This window comes from Colius striatus, chromosome 8 (genome assembly GCF_028858725.1).
Source record: "Colius striatus isolate bColStr4 chromosome 8, bColStr4.1.hap1, whole genome shotgun sequence".
Taxonomy (NCBI): Eukaryota; Metazoa; Chordata; class Aves; order Coliiformes; family Coliidae; genus Colius; species Colius striatus.
The window spans coordinates 35,766,777-35,786,180 of record NC_084766.1 but is presented as its reverse complement, the minus strand read 5'-3'; the positions used below and the strand labels follow the sequence as shown (position 1 = coordinate 35,786,180).

At 47.7% G+C, this 19,404-nt stretch overlaps 1 protein-coding gene across 1 annotated transcript in view; it reads left to right on the top strand.

Moving 5' to 3' along the window:
* The window catches only part of CTBP2 (C-terminal binding protein 2), a 131,991-nt gene that overhangs the window by 55,863 nt on the left and 56,724 nt on the right, over positions 1-19,404 (top strand). The gene's annotated exons all lie outside the window — the stretch shown is intronic.

Below are 19,404 nucleotides of genomic sequence, written 5' to 3'. Positions count from 1 at the left end.
CTTTCCTCAACTCACAGGCCAGCCCAGCTTTCGAAGGTTTCTCAGCTTTTAAAATGCATGTCAGAACAATGGCTGATGGCAAAAGATGTCTGTCCTCAGGATCTGCCTTTCTTTACCCCTTGTCCTGCGTGAACTTGCCCGTTGCCTTTTTCCTTGTGTAAGTCACCACCATCAGGGATGCTGCCAAAATCATGAGCTTGGAGCCAGAGACGAGGAAGTGGATCTCTGATTTAATTTCTTTGCTGAAATGTGTTTCAGGAGTGATTCTGAAACGATTCTGGATGTTTGTTTTCCCTTTTCTTGTCTTCGATACCCGGCCTAGAAAGGTCCCATTTGTACGGTTGACTGCAAGGCTGTAGTTGTGTAGGATCCAATCTGGGAACCAAAAGTGCCTTAATACTAATCTTAGCTGCTGTTACCAGATTTACATAGTGGTAGCAGGTCATTTTACGTGATCATTTCTGTGTGTAGCACTCACTGCATCCTCAGGAGCGCACAGAAAGCAGCGTAGTTCCCCTAAAGCTGAAATTTGTCTCGTGGCGATAAAAAATAACGAGGGAGGTAATCTGAAGGGGATTTATTGATGGTGCTGTTAAGCAACATCCACATTTTGGTTTTTCCTGTTTGTGAAACTGTCTGAAGAGAACTGGGCTGCAGAGAGGGTTTGGCCATTGCCAGGCAGAACCCCGCGGACATCGCTGAACCTGTGGGGTAAAGGAGGGGTTTGTCTGAGGGATCCTCCTTGCCATTGCTGCAGCAGCACAGTAAGGTAAGCCCAGGGCCACGAAGGATGGGTGAAGATGGGTCCTGATAGCTCCCGAGCCTTGTATTTCAGATGCTGCTCTCCCATCTGTGACCTTGGAGCCATTGGCGCCTCCGTGAGCACCGCTGGCTCCTGTCTGTTTTCAACATCATTTGTGTTACGACCGTGTCAGTTACCAGAGTGAGGTGATGGCCCCAAAATGAGGCTCGGGGAAATTACGAAGGAGGTTGTGGGCCTAAGAGAATTTTCATTTTGTCCAATATTTATTCTGCTGTTTGGGGTTACACGGAGTTACCAGTGTGTAAAATGAGGTCACAGCCAGGAAAGAAAGTTTGGGAGCTACTGCTTTAGAGCTTGAGTTGAAATTAATTATTTGTATACCTTGGAGGCTTGCATTGGTTTTTAAACAAGACAGCTGGGCTAGAAAAACAGTGGGAATTCATTGTGAAACATGCTGTATGATGGCCAGCCTTCAGACCTTGCACTCCCTTGGTGTGCTACCAACCAGAAATACCAAACTGGCTGCTGAAAAGTGGCCACAGAGTCACCTGGATATTTCATCCTGTTGTTTCCAAAATCCCAGTAGCTCCAGATGCTCCAGGGCTGTGGAGCCAGTTGGAAAAGTTGCTCTGGTGTAGCTTGCATTAATACACACAGACATTTAGGCAGCAGAAGTGTGGATGTGGAAAGGAAGGCTGGCCTGGCTAAAACCAGCTTTAGAGGCAAAAGCCCAGCCAACGTAGATGTGGAAAATGCAGTATCAAGGGTGTCAGCTTTGTGGCTTCAAAGGAAAATAATCTCTTATTTATTCTAAGATTAAAACACCTATAAAATAACACCCTTTAAAAAGCAGAGTACTCCTCTAGCACCGGTTCAAAGTGCCAACAGTCCTTGATTTGTCAAAAGAAGAACCCAGAGCAGAATCACTGTGCTTTTGTGGACAGAGCCTGCCTGGAAAACAGAAACCTGATCAAACAGCAGAGCCAGGTGCTTGTGTGTGCTTTTTCATGGGGAATTTCTCTGTAGGGCCTCCTTTCCTGAGAGCTCCCTCACCACCCCTTGCCTCTCCTTTCTACCAGTAACCTCTCTGATCTCCCTACAATCCTCCTCTGATTTGGTATTGCACGGAAGATTATGTTTGAGGTGAATGTTTATACACAGGCCATGTTCATAAGGCTGAGTCATTCCTGTATTCTTTTGAGTCATGAAGTGCTGACTCTAGGTGTTTACTTGTTTTTCTACTTGTTGCTTCCTTCTGAAAAAGTCCCTAACAAATATTTAAAGGTGTTCTGCTCGGGCTTGAGTTGCTAATTCATTTCCTAATTGCTGTGCTTTGGGGATGTTTGACTGGAGGAGCCAGCGCAGCTTTCCCTCTGTCCGTGCCCAAGGGATGCTGTGTGGGCAGCTGCCAGTTGCTGCTCCTCCTCCAGTTGCAAGCTCAGCTCTTGGTGGAGAAATTTCTCTTTGCCTCATTATTATGGTTTGACTTGTGACTTTATTATGGCGTGTGCTGAGTTCCAAGGAAAGGGGAGAAAAAGCAGGAAAGTGGGGCTTCAGTATGCTTCCTGCATCCTGGGGAGTTGTGCCCTCTGTTAACTGCTGATAAGGAGGTCTCCAAACCAACAGGTTTTTAAACCCAACTCATGGTTAAGCACCAGGGAAAACAGATGCATTTTCTGTCTCTAAAGCAGCCATTAGCTGGCAAAATCTCTGCTGTTTTGGAGTAGTCCATGCCAATACTTTCCTGCTCTAGGGAAGAAATATCCCCGAGCTCGGGGCTGACATGGGTATTCAAAACAGCTCCTGGACCACCAGGCTCCTGCCCCTGGCAGAAGAGAGGCCTCAGAAGCAGCAGGAGCTGCTCTCCAGCACAGCTGCTGGCTTCCCTGTTCTGCAGCCATTGCTGCAGCGAGCCGAGCAGGGCAGGACTGTGCTGTGCTGATTGATACGTGTTAGGTGGCTGAAATGAAACACAGGCTGCATCAGAAACTGGAGTGGGCTCCTTCAGCTTTCTCCATTCACCTTGCTGGGAATGGTGGACTGATGCAAGTTGTTTTTCATCCTGTTAGATGTAGTTGGAGGTGTGGATTCCCAGAGATGTCCCAGGCAGCTGCAGAGGTACTGATTTACTTGTCCTCCCAGGCTGTATATCTCTGTGTGCATATGCAATGCTGCCAGATAAACTTTGATTAAAACCACTTCATCCCTCACTCTCTTCAGTCTTCAAAGCTTGTCTTGATTAGAAAAGACTTATGACTGTCCAGTGCTCTGTTAGATGCACCATCCTGGTCCCCAGGAAGGAATGTGTCCAGGTCTCGGTCCCCACTCAGGGAATGAGCTGTGGGTTTATCTGATGCTACATGCAGGTGGATGCTGGCAGGTACAAGGCGCTCCTGCAGCCCTGTGATATGACCTTGCAGAGGCAAACCCCAGCAGCAGCCACCATAGCCGGCTCTGATGGTGATGACTACCTGCTCCAGAGATGGCTCATCCCATCCCAGGCTCCATCCAGCCTGCAAGTTCTCTGTACTTGGTTGAGTCTCTGTGTCTGGAAACGCTGAAGCTTCCCTATTGCTCCCTCCTCCTCTCCCTCTCTCTCCCCATTTCGTTCCCCAGTTTCACAGCCTACTCATACGAGCTGTGCATATGAGCGGTTCCCTAAAAGGGAGCAGAAGAAATCGTCTGTCTCCCAGGTTCCTTGGGTGGCACCGTGAGAAGACCGTGGGTGCAGGTGTTTCTGTTCAGAAGGCACAGAGCTCCTGCATGCTTGCAGTAGGTCCACATTCACGAGGATGATTTACAAACCCCAGCCTGGGAGACCATGCTTCCCTGCTAGCACTTAAGATGGTGTCTACGAGTGTTGGCAGACACGGCACGGACTCTGCTGCAGGCTGCCCCAAAGCGATGATTGTATTTGCCTGCTTCCTAGCAACTTTGTGTGCTGGTTCAATTACAAAGGACTTAGGAAAACGCACTCCATCTGGTTTTCCAACCCCAGATGCGACCACCCCAAAGAGTGATCTAATTCTTCTGTATTTAGACTTGAAAACTTCTCACCAGTTGGTGGTGTGGGAAATCAAATAAGAGTCCTTAGGAGCAATAAGATCCACATGCTGCCCTAATTGCACATGGAGCTAGACTGCTGCTCCCACTCCAGTGTATTTCCAACGTCTCTGTCAAAGGCGTATTGTTAGGTTAGGGGAAAACCCACAAATCTTAATTCAAGTAATAATTTAATGTGGTCCAATAATTAGCTATTCATGATAGGGACCCCTTTGTGCCTGGTGTGGTGTGAGGAGAAGGCAGGCAGGCAGGACTCGTGGTCTGTAGACAAAGGTTTGTGGAAAGGGATAGTATCTTGACCTGCCTTTCAGTAGCCATTGCAGTCTACATCAGAACACCTGAGAGTGTTTTAATGGTGGGGTTATTTTAAATTAAGACAGACACAGGTTATTGCTTCCCACCTTTGCAGACTGAACAGAGAGGGCAGGGTGCACCGTGGGGAAGGAGGGCCAGAGCTCAAACTGAGGAGGTACTGAACAGGAGGAAAACGTCATGCAATCTCGATGGAAAGCTGGACAATAACATTTCCATCCTCCTCTGCTCTGCAGAAGGGGCTGTCCTGTGATCTCTTGGTTGTGAACTTTTTGCTCGCAGAATCAGAGCTGTATCATTTTAAACTTGTCTTTGGCACCCATGGCTCCTCCTGCCTGGCCAAGGTCGTGCTTTCCTGTGCTTAAAGAGCGAGCCAGGGATCCAGTGAGGGAAACTGTGAAACCGGTTTCCTACACACTTAAAACTTGAGACTGAGTTTTAATGAGGGAACTTAAATATTCCCTCCATTTCTTTGAGGAAGCCCCGATTCACAGTGGTGGCTGTTTTCTGTCAGGGTTTCCTGTGGGAGCCCCGCGCCGCTGACAGGAAGCGCGGCCGAGCCCGCCGCCATCCACCTCTCGGCCCGGAGGAGCCGCAGCCGGGCCGGAGGGCAGCCAGGGAGCCAGCCTGCCTCTCCGCCGAAAAACCCACACCGGTACAACGAGGCATGACCCCTCGGGACCCACGTTCTGTCAACAGACGGAGCAGGCGCTATTTTAAGCTGCTCTGTACCTAACGCTTCCTGTTTTTCAGAAGAAACTTCTTGTTTTTTTCGCTTTCATGTTGACGGATTTATTCTAACGGCTTGTTCCTGAGGCGGCACAAAGCATTTTTGCCTCCTCCTCCGATCCCCATCCCCACCCCTGAAGCGTGCCAGGTGGCGGCCTGTGAGGAGGGTGGGAGAGACGCGGTGGGGGGCTGCCTGTGGTGGCCCTGTGAGGGGAAGGCCACCCTCAGCCATCTGCCGAGGATCGCTTGGGAGTTCCTGGGTGCACCGAGGGGCCTTGAAGGTGGGCAGGGCCGCCGCAGGGCTTTCCTTGTTCCCTGAGTGCTGCTAAGTTAAGCCATGTGTGGTTCTCTTTCGAGGAGCGGTGGCCGAACCAATAAGGACAAAGTAAATAGCGTTCATTTCCTGCTGACCTTTTAACACAAACAGATGTTTTCTCTTACAAGTACCATAGGCCACTTCAGTCCCTGACCTCATCAAGTGGGTTGCTGCCGTTTTCATACTCAGCAGTCTATAAAACGGCTTTTTTTACCCTGTTTTACTGAGACTCGTCTGCAGAAATAGATCTTCTGCCTTGGTCAGGACCTGTGTGCCTGTAATGTTTCTGACTTTCTCTGCATGGACCAACCACTTCCTCCTCATTTTTGTCCTCAGTGAAGGATGGCAGATGTTTCCTCTGATGGGCCCTATCAGGCAGCCTGAGGGAAATGAGTTTCCCTTTATAATATTTTCCCTATCGGGCCTCACACAGGTTGGACTCACAACCCCACTGCTAGAGCAGTAAGTCTGTCGCCCTTATCCCTATTAGTGATGGTTGAGCAGAATAAAAGGGGTCTTGGAGTCACCTCCAAGCTCAAAAGGTAAAAGGTTGGCAGTGCTGGAGCTGAGGCTTTAGTGTGGTTTTCTTCAGCCCTTGCTGCGCCCAGGCACTTCCTGGGGCTTCCTCCTCTACTGCCCTGTGGGTTTTGGCCCTGCCCAAGGGAGTCAAAGTGATCTCAGCTCTGACCCAGGCTACTCTGCTTGGAGATCACCTGTGTGCTGGTTTCTTGCCGCACGGTCTTCCCTAATGCATCTCTATCTCTGCTGCGGCAGCTGGTGCTGCATGGGAATCTCTGCAGGAATTGAGGCAGTTTTGGAAGCAAAGGTAAAGTAAAGCTTCCTCATTCCTGACACCTTTCAATTTGCTTTGAGTCAAGGGACATGCAAGTCTGAGCATGACTTGTGTGTCCAAGAATATCAGAGATGCCTGGTTCATCCAGGAGATAGCTAAAGGAAGTTTCTCTGCTGATTCTTCTGGCCAGAGCCTGCTTTCTTCCACCAGTCTTGCATGGAGACCATGGGAACAGGCTCTGCGGTGAGGTAATGGAGGAGAAAAACATGGAGCACGGCTTGTTCCTGGGTTAGTGACATTCAGTTTGGAGAGCAAAGCCTTTGGTCATCTCTTGGTTTCAAGTGGGGGACATTGGTGGTGTGAATAAATGCCAGTAGGATTTTTAGTTGTTGAGTTATGCCATCTGCAAAGGGTGTGTGTTTATGTAAAGTTCATGGAATTACCTTTATAGACTCTATTTTTTTAACACCATGCTGAACATAGGCTGATAGAGATTCCCAGGTTGTCACTTGTTGTCAGTTATTGGCCTTTCCCTAAAGAAATGTTTTGGTTTCCATTTGTTCTTCTAGTACTTTTCTGTGTGCATTCAGTGGAGGACGTTCAGAAGTTTTACTCTATGAGTAAAACAGTGATTTCTGTCCAAGAGCAGTGGGTCTGTGTAGGACTAATAAGGGAAAAAAGGCTCTTTCTGTGGGTCAGGTTACCCTCTTTTTCCTGTTCAGTTAAAGTATGCAAAACCTTTAAAATTCCTGAGTATTACCCAAACATTACCATTTTTATAGTTTCAAGTTTAGAGAAAATGAGTCACAGGCATTTTTAATAAAGGATTGCTCAAAATAGAGTGTGATTCACGTTAACAAATCGAGACACAAGAGAGGCAACAAAGAAGCCCTTAACCTGATATTCGCTCTTCCCCATGAGTGTATCGCAAAGCGGACGGCTGAGATTTCCCCTCTGCCCACCTGGCAGCGTGGGAAGGAGCAGTGATGGATGTTGCTGAGCAGTCCCACCTCTGCTTCTGGGGAGCAGTGCATGGTGCAGCATCCTCCCTCAGCCCCTCTCCGCTCTGTCCCTCAAGTTACCTGCTACCCTCTTCCACGGCAGGTTGGTGAAACAAAGCGACTGCATCCCAAACATCCTGCCCATCTTGTATATTCTTTTTCTGTTTCTCAGTGTAATTAGGCAATGCCTAATTGTAGGCAGTGATAGAAAACGAAGTGGGAGAAAGCCTGCTCTCCCTGCAGTCAGGCACCTTTGGCAAACACGCTTGCTCACTGGCACTCAGACCCGAGCCTGTGTCCAGCACCGCACTGGGCTATTCTGGATTTAAAGGTCAACACGGGAAGAGAGATGTCACATCTACGGGAGTGTGCTGCTTGTAGGGACTTGGAGAGAGGAGCCAGCTTCTTTGGCTCTACCTGAAAGCAGGGAGTGTTCACAAAGCACGCTTGTAACACAATCCTTGTGAGAAGAATTGTTTAACAAATAGCCAGATAATCTAGTTTGCCTTTTCCGCGCTGTTTTGCTTTGCCCTGCGCTGGCAGTTGGCCTTTCCCAGGTTTAACCTTGCACAGAAGATTTTATCTTGCGACTCTGCAGAGACGGCTGCTCGTTGTGGAAAACATCACTGACTTACCAAGTGGATTACTGGGCAAAATCAATTTTACTTGGTACATTCATATGCTGAAAAGCAATATAATAGTGTCTGCTTTGCTTCCACACCAGCGAGGGGTAAGTGCCCCAACATGTGTTGGAGACCTTACCCGAGTCTGAGAGGCGGCTGAGTGGTTTGGACCATATTCATCACCACTGTGACTCTGATGGCATCGTTTTGGCTGACTGAACAGGACCTTCAGAAATGCCTTAGGTATTTGTGCTGATGTGTGTTTTGTGGCTGTCTTTGCTTAAGTGTTCGACACTCCCTGGGAGCAGTGAGAGCAGAGACCTTCCCCATGCTCCTCGAGGCTTCTTCGGTTGATATATGGTGTTTTCCCTCCTTTTTGTCAAAGTGTCCTCTGTTCCAGAGATAATGCAATTGCTATGCAGTGCCGTGCAAATACTCTTCTGTATTTGTATCTCTTTTCTATTTAATTATACTGTATAAATGTCTTCAGTAAATTTGATAAGTTGGGTGAAGGGTATTGATTTTTGAGTCTCTCTTGTGCAGGGCTCCTTGTTGTAGCGGGAACCAGGCCTATCTCCCGAGGAGGTTTTAAAGGTTCAGCATTTAAGTAGCTACAGGATAACAAAGGAATTTCTTTCTGTATGCTCCCGATTGAGCTGCTGATTGCAGGGTTTAAGGCCATAGAGAAAACATTAGTGTTGGGTCCTTTTTTGTTATTTAAGCCTTAGATTCCTGTCATCTGCAAAAGAAGTGGGAAGGGAAATGGAGGTACAGAATAGACCCATTGCCTTCATTCCTGCTCATAAAGCCTGCTATGGCTTTGGGAAGAAAGGAGAAGAGGGGTGCTGCCAGGGTTGAGTGGCAGGGGTGTAGGGGGGAGCCTGGGCTTGGAGCTGGGCAACCCCCAACCTCACCCCTCCATCCCTCCACAGCTGAGCGCGGGGCAGAGAGACCAGTGGGCGTGCGGCGGGGCGGAAAGGAGGAGAGGGAATCAGCAGGGTTAAAACGAGAGGACCAACAGCCTATTTTTAACTGCAGTTTTGAATGTGAAGTGTCACCAATGTTAAAAAAAGCTCCTGGTAAATGGTGGGGAAGAGGCACGCGATAGTGGAAACCCAGCTGCAGCTTTTTGAACTGTTCGCTGGTGTTTGTGAGGGCTGCGAACACTTGCTTAGTGTTAATGTTTTAATTTTCCTTTCCTCAGCCTGGGGTCTCTCTACACGAGGGACTTTCTTTAAACCACGCTTAGCTCTCAGCCCCTTAGGATTATTTTTGTTCTTCAAGAGGAAAGCAAGGGAGAAATGCAGATATTTGTGTGCTTTCCCGTTGCACTTGCTTCCTTCGCGTTCTCTTGGAACATAAAATGTTTCCCTTCCCTTATTTTTTTATGCTGAAAATGGGATGCTGATTTTTTCTGGCTAATTTCCATGTGTTTCTCATACAGGATTTTAGCCTTGATCTATAATGCAGGCCTGTGGCTGTTCTCACTAAAAGTTTGGTCCCGCCGGGGCTTTCATTATAAATCCTTATTTTCAGTAGCAAATTGCTTTCTGCAGATGTCACCTCTCGGAGCTGGCCTGTTTGGGTAGGGGAGCAGCATCCCCCCTCACCCAGCCCTGCACCCCTCGGCTGCCCACCCGCAGCTCCCCGGGACTGGGGTGCGTTTGCCTGCGTGCCGGAGGCTGGAGCCGTGGCAGTCTGTCGTGTCAGTGATCCGTGGGATAATGCATCCCCAAGTAGTGGCCGTTTCTGTCTATTGTGTCACCAATCTGTGCATTAAAGGGACCCCGAGTAGGTGTTGCTACAATAAACCCTAACAGCTCTATAGGAGCCGTCACAGTTCATTGCATCAATAATCTGTGTATGAAGGCGTCCGGAGCAGGCCTCGGCACACAATGGACCGTTACGGCTCCAGATGAGCCTGTATAAATTTAGGTCAATAACCTGAGTGTTGTTAAATCCCAAAATAGCCTTGCTACAGCGAGCTGGCAAGGCTGAGAAGGAAGATGTGTAGATTATGCAAACCTGTGGTGGTTGCAGAGGATGCTCAGATTTACCACTGTAGGTTAGTGGCGTGAGAATTATTTCATCTTATTTATTACTGTTATCTAAACCTCTCTCTGCTTACTTGGCTCCCTCCTTCCCTCTCCTTTCACTCTGGAAATTAAACTGTGTGAGCGATGCTGCAGGAGCAGCAAAGGTGAGGTACAGAGGGAGAGATGAGGACAGAGGGGCAGGAGGAGCAGGCAGCGTTTCGCAGTCAAACCGTCCCGGGGCTGCCCCGCATCCTGATGAGCTCTTTCCCACGGGATTGCATGGAAACACTCTCACGTTTCCACCCTGACTGCACTTGTCTGACCCCCATGGGGCTCAGTATTGTCTGGAGCATGGGTTTTGCCTGAGGGGAGCCCAAAGGGGAAGGGGATCCTCTGGGGTTCCTCAGACCCTCGCTTACTCCAAAAGCCACCCTCCATCCTCATCCCTGACCCATTTATTGATCCAAGCCTTCCTTGGTCCTCAATGCCCCAGCACCTGGCTGGGCTCTTCTCTGCTCCGCTGTTCTTAGCATCCTGCTCCCGCCTTCATTTCTCATTTCCCTCAGACAAGGCTCTTTTGTAGGTAGCTGGTGGGGAGAGGAATGCCTTCAGCACAGGACAGAGAGACCGGTTTGCATTGTGGCTCTACGTCTGAATAGAGAAGAAGCCTTGAACTTTTGAACTTTTCTTTTCTTTGCTTTTTTTTGTGAAGCTGCTGTGTGCTGAAAACAAACAGGACTCACTCCGATGGAAAGAGATTGTGTAGTGGGAACGGATCTCGCGCCACGAGAAACGGGGCTTTCCACGTTTCCATTCTAAGACTTTCCATTTGAGATTTTGCCAGCAGTCGGGCAGCAAAAGATGAATTAGCTGAGCTGTTAAAGGTATTACTTGTGTTTCCCCCTTTAGAGACTTGTTAGAACATATTTTCTTCAGTGATAGTAGTAAGTGTTACAAACAAAACACAGTTTTCCCCTTTGAATGTTCCTTTACACAGAGCATCATCTACATTAAAAACAAACCCAGTACGTTAAGCAACATGAATAGCTTCAGGCTATTTTATTTCATGTTGATAAATAAATCAATGCAGATTAGGATGTTTTATGTAAGAGTGGCTTGTAAATATAAGCACTAAGATAAGGGCAAATTGTAACTCCAAAGATTTCCTGGAGATGGAAGAGTGTCACTGCTCCTTTCACTATTCCCGATCCAAGCAGAGCTACCAGGACAAGCTCTAGGAGATTCGTTAGAAAGAAAGCTTGAGGTTGTGTGCTCTAGGGAGAAACCCAGAGAGTCTGTTTTGTACAGAGAAGTTCAGTGTGCTAGTGCAGGGCTGAGTCTCCTGGTCTGCTGGACCATGGTGCAGCTGGGGCACAGAGAGCTTCACCTCCACTCTTCGGGTGGCCTAGGTGCATCCTGCATGAACAGTGGAGCCTCCTGCTGGGCACTGCTTACAGCTCCTCCTCTGGCCCTCAGCTGGGACAGGAAGCTATGGGCTGGTGTGCACCATTGTGATCTTTCTTGGGATATGGGCATGTGTCCCCTAAGGAACTGAGCTGAGGCCACCAATGTACCTTCCATGATGCGCAGCCATGAGGTCACCCTGTGTTGCTGCTCGTTGCTGGAGCCACCTGGGGCTTCTCGTGAGATTTAATTGTCTGATTATGGAAGAATTAAGAAATTGGTGAGGGGTCTTATTCCAGATTTGGAAACACTCCAGTTGTACATCTTGTCAGTGTGTAGGTGGGCTGTGCTGTAGGTGAGATGTGGGTGCCATCATGTTCTTGTCTCAGATCAACCCGCTGATGGAGCAGCACCTGGTGCTAACTCAGGGCAGGAGGTGGGTGCTGCTGCAGGAATGACTTGCCAGGTGAAGATGGCACAGAGGAAGGAAGCACTGTTCTTCCTGGAGTATCCCATGGGTGTGCTTGTAAGGATGCACTCATTCAGTGGCATCTTACTTCTTTTATTTAGGAGTGATACAGAGCCAAGGACTTGCAAGGGTCATAGAGACAAGTGGTCTTGGTTTCAGTGTGAGTCCTGTAGCTTGGGCACCTGAAGAAAAGCTCTGGTAACCGGGGTCTTTTTGGTAGTCTTTGTATTGCTGTGCTTGCTGCATTGAACGTTCAGTTAAGGAGGAATTCAGCAGTAACTTGTGAGTATTGTGGGAGTATATACTCCGTCTAGATTTGTAATCAAATCCTGCAAGTGCTGGGTTCTGCTGTAGTCGCCACAAAGCACAGCCACTGCCTCTGCCAGCCCTGTGCTTTCGGGCAGAGACCAACCTGGGCAGTGTGCTGGGAGGATCTGCAGCACAGAGCTGTTTGGGGGACGGGAGAAGCACGAGGTTCTGCCGGGGTGTGTGGCAGAAGCAGGGTACAAAGGTTGGGAGGATGTGGCTCTTGGCCACATGAAGATTTTGGTATGCAGCTCGTACTCAGGAAGTTTGGCCACCCTGATTACAAACATACGTATATTTGGAGATGTATAGCAAGATATCTGTCTCTTTCCTAATTTGATTTGTATTTAGATGGAGAGAGGAAAACCACCGAAGCAGGGAAGTGGGTGGCTTTATGTGGTTTCCTCGCCAGCAGAAGCTGAAAACGGTTTAAAGTTCACATTTAGCAGTCTAGGAGTAACTAGAAGGAGACGACTGAAGGTAAGTGGCCATGTCCTACCTCTTGGCAGTGAGGAAGCTGGATTTGCCTCTGTTCAGCTCGGGAGAAGGATGAGCGCTCTCCTCTAGCTCCAGAGACGCGTAGTGGTGCTGTGGCACAATTTACGCATTTTCTTAACTTACGTCATAAACTGCTGGTTTAGTCAGAGTGAGAAGGATGAAGTTTGCTGCGCTGGAGCTAGGGAGGGGGAAGAAAGGGAACAAGACCAATCCTTGGAAGCAACAATAGCTGTGTGCCAAAGTGTTTCTTTTAACCAGGGAATTTTTCATAGCTATTTCATCTTCTTTTCCTCTTGTCCTTGCTCTTGCTTGCTCATCTATACACAGCATATGGAAAGGTTGAAAAGTGACAATTACTAAATGAGAGTAGACAGAAGCTGTTCTCCAGCAGCCTCAGATGAGGGTTAGTGGTGCTCTTCACAAGCTGCATGCGGATGCTTCACTCCGCAGTATAAAATGCCCTCTAATGGCCAAGCAGCTGCATAGCTCATCCCACAAACCAGCAAAGAGTCCTTTTTCTCTCGGGATTTCTAATTTGGCTGTGCTCGTTTTGGTACAGGAGTAAATAATGGTTGGAGTTAGAGGAGAGCTTTTGGTTACCCAGATGTGTGGACAGCAAAGGTTTGCCTTGCTCCAGCAATTAGCTCTTGGCAATTAGTGAGAATAAGTATCAAGTGATTTAAAAGAACTCTGGTAAAATGCAGAAAGAGTTTTTATTGTTCAGTATGTTTCAGGGACCTTTGGATGCTGTAAGATTATTTATTTATCGTTTCCTCTTGTTTTACTTGAAAAGCGAAGGATAAGTTCCCAGCTGTATGTGCTGTAGCAGTATCACTGGGCGCATTATCAGTGTCAGATACTTAGAAAAACAAGATAAGAGAGGCTGAAGGAGGCCCATGATTAATTAGCTGATGGATTAGGCGCTCTGGAAGCTAAGTGGATAATTTGAGTTCAGCTCCTGGTTATTGTTTTGCCCACCACCAGGCTCCTGAAGGCTGTCGGTGCAGGGTGAGCAGAGGATTGACCTGCTCCGCCTCTGATGCCAGAGAGAGAGATGACAGTTATTGTCTTTAAAGCAATTTTCTTGGTGTCTGCTTGTTTGTATTTTAGATTTAGGAATGAAAGGACTGCCAGTTCTGGTATTTCCTAGTTTTACTTGAAACCTCACAGAGGTTCTGTGGAGGGCTGTTACTACCTGACAAGGAGGGATGCCTGGATCTTCTTTTCTGAAACAACCAATGCTGGAAAATAAAATGGGAACAAAACCCCAGGTATCTCACTCCCCACTCTTTTGCAACGTAGCTGTTGAGGCAATGTGAACATTGTCATTTTGAGTGGTCTTCATGACATCTTTGTGATGACCAAGAAGCCAATCTGGATCACAGTTTGTAACCTGAAATGCAATTCTTAAACTTCAAAAAATCCAGATCCAAGCAAAAACGACTCTCACGCTTGATGTATTGTTAAGATGGAGAGGAAGGAAAATGCTACAAACCCATATGCCGTTCTTTCTTTTGAAGGGCATAGATATATATAATCGTCAATTCTTCTTTTGCTGAGTCAACGAGTAGCTTTGATGGAGGGGAATTGATGAGGGATACTTTGCTGTGACTTCTAAGAGCTGAAAGGAATGCAGGATCAGGCCCTCCGTGTTATCTTTGAAGCCTTATTACTTTAGCTCAGTCTGTATCTTACTGCATAATGTTTTAAGATGTGGTCTACATCATTATGTGGCGTGTTTAATTTAGCAGCAGATGTGCAGGCTCATATGCCGTTATGGTACATTTTGTTCACTCATATAATAGCAAGTTCCTCAAAATTGTTACCAGTTCTTCAGCACAAGACTCCTACAGCATGTTTTCCTCCTGTTCGGAGCGGTGAAGAGCAGAAGAGCTCTTTCTTTGCCATCAGCAGGTGCTAATGTGGGAGTGCCGTCTCTGCGGAGCGCCTTCAACCTCCCGCGTCGCAGCTTTCCCTGCAGGCTGCGGTACCCAGAGAGCACGCTGTGCCCAGCAGCTTTTGGGCAGGTGGGCAGTGGAGGGGCAGGATCTGTGTCATTGGGTTTCTGGACAGAAAAGAAGCGGGTTACCTAGATAAATAACTCTTATTGCCGCCCACGGTGTCATCCAGCCATTCCCATGGAGAGGCCGTAACGCAAAGCATCGCTGAACGCTCTGCAGCAGCGGAGTCATGCTAATAACTAGGGAAAGCATTACAGCTAATTAACAATGGGTTTGTAGCAAGAGTCCTGCCCTCACCGTTTGGAAGGGGCTGAGGGAGCGTGGGGGGGATGCAAGCTGCTGGGAGACTTTGCACCGAGGTGTGATTTACAGCCAAGGTTGTTCTTACAGAAACTGGGGAAAAGCCTTGGGGTGTTTTTTTCCCCTAGCATCCAGTTTCTCATGCATGAGAGGGTCTAATGGAGCAGGAGACGTGTACCCTGGCCACACAGAAACACTGTGATTCCTCTTCCCAGGTGTGGAGCTTTACATCCCTCAGGCACTGAGGAAAAAACCCCACAAACCAACCCCCCTCCTATTTTTTATCTTGGCTAATGAAAATCTATGTTAGTTCTCACCGCCTGTATGAATGTTTAATCCGTTTTTGGTTCCTGCTGGGCTATCGGGTTTAATGTTGCCTCGACACTGTGATTTCCCCATCTTGTTTTATTGTGCAGAGAAGGATCTCAAGAAGGATCGTGTTGTGTGTCCCTTCCCTTCCACGTGCTTCCCTCCTCCCCTGCAGTCACGCCAGGGCTTTGGAGGGAGGGGAAAGGGATGGGGGCTGAGCAGGGGCATCACATTTAAGGTCACGTAGGGAGGAAAGATGACACGGTGTTCACAAAGTGTTCCTCTTGCATTGTACCATCTCCTTTGTCCGCTTCCCTCCCCTGTCATTATCTCTGTGTGTCTCCTCCTTTCTATTCTCCCTGCTGCCTTTCTTGTGCCGAACTCTGCTCCTCAGCCCCTCCTGCCCTCCCCTCGGCAGCTCCAACGTCTGAAAGGCTGAGCCGTGGAAATGGCCAGTTAGTTCAGCGTGGTTAACACCCGGTGATGCTAACACAGGGCGTCGAGAGTTCACGGCTGGGAGGACTGTTGTTGCGGTGAAGCGTAGTCAAGTGCGATGGAGCTTTGGGAAACTGGTCCTTAAGGCAAAGGGGGCGGGAGGGAGAGCTGCCCTCGGCATCGGCTGACCCCGACTTTGTGATTATGGACCATCCTGGTCTGCTGCCAGCTGAGAGGGCTGGTTCCTGCAACGATCACGAGGGCTAAACCTTCTCCAGGAATCTCTCCCAGGAGCCTGGGAAATGTCTGACGGTACAATCAAAACATTTGGACTGGATTTTCCCTTGTTTAAGTAAGGAGTTGTACATGTGGAAACACGGTTGAACTGTGAGGAAGGACGGGAATTTTCCTTTGCCGCTTGGAAATGGGAGCTTGGCAGTTTGTGGAGTCAGGAGCTTGCTGGAGTAGGGAATCTCCATCTTTTTGGTGCCATATTTCACAGAGGGTAAAAAACGTAGTTGGAAATTGTGAGCAACAAGTTTCTGACTCCATTAAAGGTCTGGGAGTGTGTTCATGCTGCCTTTGCTTGTTTAGTAAGGTGCTTGTGTTTGAAGTTAAGGAGGAGTCCCACTTAACCTCTGACCCTGTATTCACTGGCAGAGGTGGTGCATCTGCACCACTCCTTCATTCACACCTCAGAGGGCGGCAGCTGCAGTTCGATTGCACCCGATGCACTGCACTTTGGACAGGCCTCACAGATGGGGGTTCACCATGCTCCCCAAAGTCCATGCTGCTGCAGTGGGGCTGCAGCGGCCATCAGCTGCAGCCTGGCACAGAATGGGGTGCAGGGAACACGGCTGCACCATCCTGGGGCTGTGTGCGGGGAGGGCGGGTATGAGAAGCAGCTCTGTGTGGAGCTGGGACGGAGGGCTCTGCATCACCAGCTTTGGTTCCATGTCCTTGCCCATCGTGGATCTAAACATCTCAATTAGATGTTGCCCAAGCTGGTGTTACCTTGGTGCTACCTGCATGTGCCGCGAAGAGATGATACAGCAGTGTTAGTAGAGTTTAGGAGACGCCACGTTCTTTGTGAAGTCGCCTTTCCCTTAGTTTTGTCTGGCAGAGTGTTTTATTTTGGAAAATCACCTTTCTCTTCCTTTCCCACTGCAAGCAGGGAAAATAAGCTCCAATGCAGCTTCCTCTGCTCTCATTTTCTGGCTCATGGATTGTGATATTTAACGGGCAGTATTAGGAAGCTTTTTAAATGCGTTACGTCAAGCTTGGTTTTTTCCTTAAAACATCACATTTAACTATGGCACTTCTTTAAATAAATATAACTGTTGGCCTCTCATCCTGTCCGAGGGCTTGCAAGAAAATTTACATTTGGAAGACACTGTTGGAGGCTCACAGGGCCATGCAATTACTGTATGTAAATCACTTCACTTGTTTCCTAGTCTTGCTGAAAATGAAGTACAATTTTTTGTGTGTGCCTCTCTCTCTCAAATTCCCCTGCACAATGAGGTTTTCTAGTATTTTAATTGCTGACCATGCCTGATTGTATTTATTGTGGGGGACATTTAGCCTGGTGATTGTTTTGAGATTGGGTTGGATGGAGAAAATCATTGAAGATAGATTGAAGTTGGGTGCGCAACTAATTGCGTCCTCCACCCCACAAATGGAAGAGCTGCTTTCTTAATTACAGCTTCCTACGAAAGCTGAGGGAATATCTGCTGGTTTCTGTGCATCACACATCTGCTTTTCTCCATTTTATCCATCCCTGCCAAATTCTGCTCGGCAGCCCCTGCCACATATTTAACGATTCCGAGCTGGGCTCATGCTGCTGGTTGATATCATCATGGACACCTGTCAGACGAAGACGAAACAGTTAACGTCGTTAGGAAGGAGTTGGTTCGTGGGCACGGCACTAAGCTGTGTGGGATTCTGATAGTGCAAGCAGTAATTTCTCTGATTGTTATTAGTTTCTTTTGTAGAAAGTTTCCCTCTGGGGAGTAATGCAGGGAATTGAGATGGTGGGAGAAAGGAACTGTAATGGAAGCGTTTGTCCGTCAGGAAATGCTCTCTGACAAAACTGAATACGCTCTATGTTGGGGAAAAAAATGGGGAAAAGAGTCGCAGCCCCAACGTGACAAACCACTGGAGCATTTTCAGAGCAAAATGCCAACTTCTCCTCTGACGTGGCTTTTTTATAACCTGCTGTTTTCCCCCGAAAGCGGGGTGGGATGTAAAAATCCATGTGTATGCTTTCAGACACCGATGATGGAAATGCTGTTGGCTGCTCCAGCTTTAGCTCCACTAATTTTTGTTGTAAGAACTATTTTGTCTGTAGCAAGCTCCTGCCTCTGGACTGGAAGTTTTCTGCTTCTTTTAGAATGTTGCATTAATTATTAATGTGAGTGGGAATTGTGCTCTTTAGCATCCCTATGTTTAAAAAAAATCAATTAATTATTGCTATAAATCTCGGAGATTATGCTGCAGTTGTGCTGCTGGGAAATTGGCCATTAACTACCAGGAAATCACCTATCTTCCCTTAGTCAGAATTCACTTGTACCAACACAACCCTTTTGCTTTTATAAATTAACTATCAATGTGATGCATAATTGATAACCACTTGTAATAATAACAATAATCTCCATGAAATGGTCATCTATCTACGCAGAGGCTTTGTTAGAGCCTTTACCCCTCAGCCTACTGCATTTGTTAACTGCATTTTCCGGGAAGTTACTGCTTCACTGGTGTGGTTTTAGGAGAGATGTGCATGTTGCAGGGAATGAAAATGTGTGGTAGGAACCCCTGACCGGACTCTGTCAACATAAAGAACCTGAAGTGTTTCGAGAGGATCCTTAAGTGTTGCTATTGCTGCTCTGCAGAACGGGAAGCAGAAGCTGAGGTCACAGACATTGCTCCATTCAGCTTTTGGACATCAGCCTGGATTTTCTGGGTCCGTGGTGTCTTCTTCTCGTTCATCCTCTGCTACATGAACCTGGAGGTTTTTCAGTTGGTTGTGGAAATTTTGTTTGCAAATAATGCAGGGTGAGAATTCCCCTGCCCCAGAGGAGCTGTTTGGGGCTCAGTTTGAAGGAGTGGTACCAAGTTTGTGGTTATCACTGGCTTTTCATAATTCATTTCTGGTTTTAACCCTTTCCAGTACTTTGTAGGCAAAGTGCTTGAGACTTTGCAACGTGACACAGGCAGCCACTCAGGAGAGGAGTTCTTGCTGCGTTTGTGCTTGTACCCTTTTCCCTTCTCTCCTTGCAGGGCCTCTGCACACATGATACTGTTTTGATTCATTTCTAGAAATCACAGCTTTTCACTAATTCTGACCTTGTGGTGCCTTTAATGGGCTTAAAAGGGCAGCGGATGGCTGGTGGGAGGCAGGAGCCTCTTGACCAGGATCCATCCCTGGAAGGTTTGTAGCTCTTCCCAGGGCCATCTGTATTCACTTTACAGTATAAAAGAGAATATCAAATCCCTGGTAGTAGAGTATAACTCGGTAAAATACAGTGCATGGAGTGCTGAATTGTTTGAATTCTGTTGTCAGCGTGAGGTCTGCTCTTGTATGTCTCGGTTCACGAGTACTGTTGTGGAACTCGCTTTGAAAAACTCCCACCTGGATTTTACAACAAAGCAGTTGGGTAAAAGCACCGCAATGGCACGTTCAGAGTCTGCAGCCTGAGCTCAGGTCAGCCATTCGGGGATTAAACAAACCTTTGGTTCTCTGGAGGACCAAAAGCATCAGACCTGAGAGGATCCATTTAAGGTCTTCCTCCGTGTCACCAAAACACAGAAAACCCTGCAGCACTTGTCTCTCCGTAGAGCGTTTCTTACAAATGAGCCACACGTGCTGTGTGATGGATTGCTTTATCTCATCGGCATTTAAAAGTGTGTATGCTGGAAATGGCACCTCTGGTACCCAAATTTAATGTTAGCCCTTCAGGTATGAAGGTAAAGACAGGCTGTGGTGACAGCTGGAATATGCATTGAGGTCGAGGTGCAAATTGAAGGTCCATTTATGACTTTACAGGGCCAGGCTTAAAAAAAAGACATGAAAGTGGTTTGTGTGTGTAT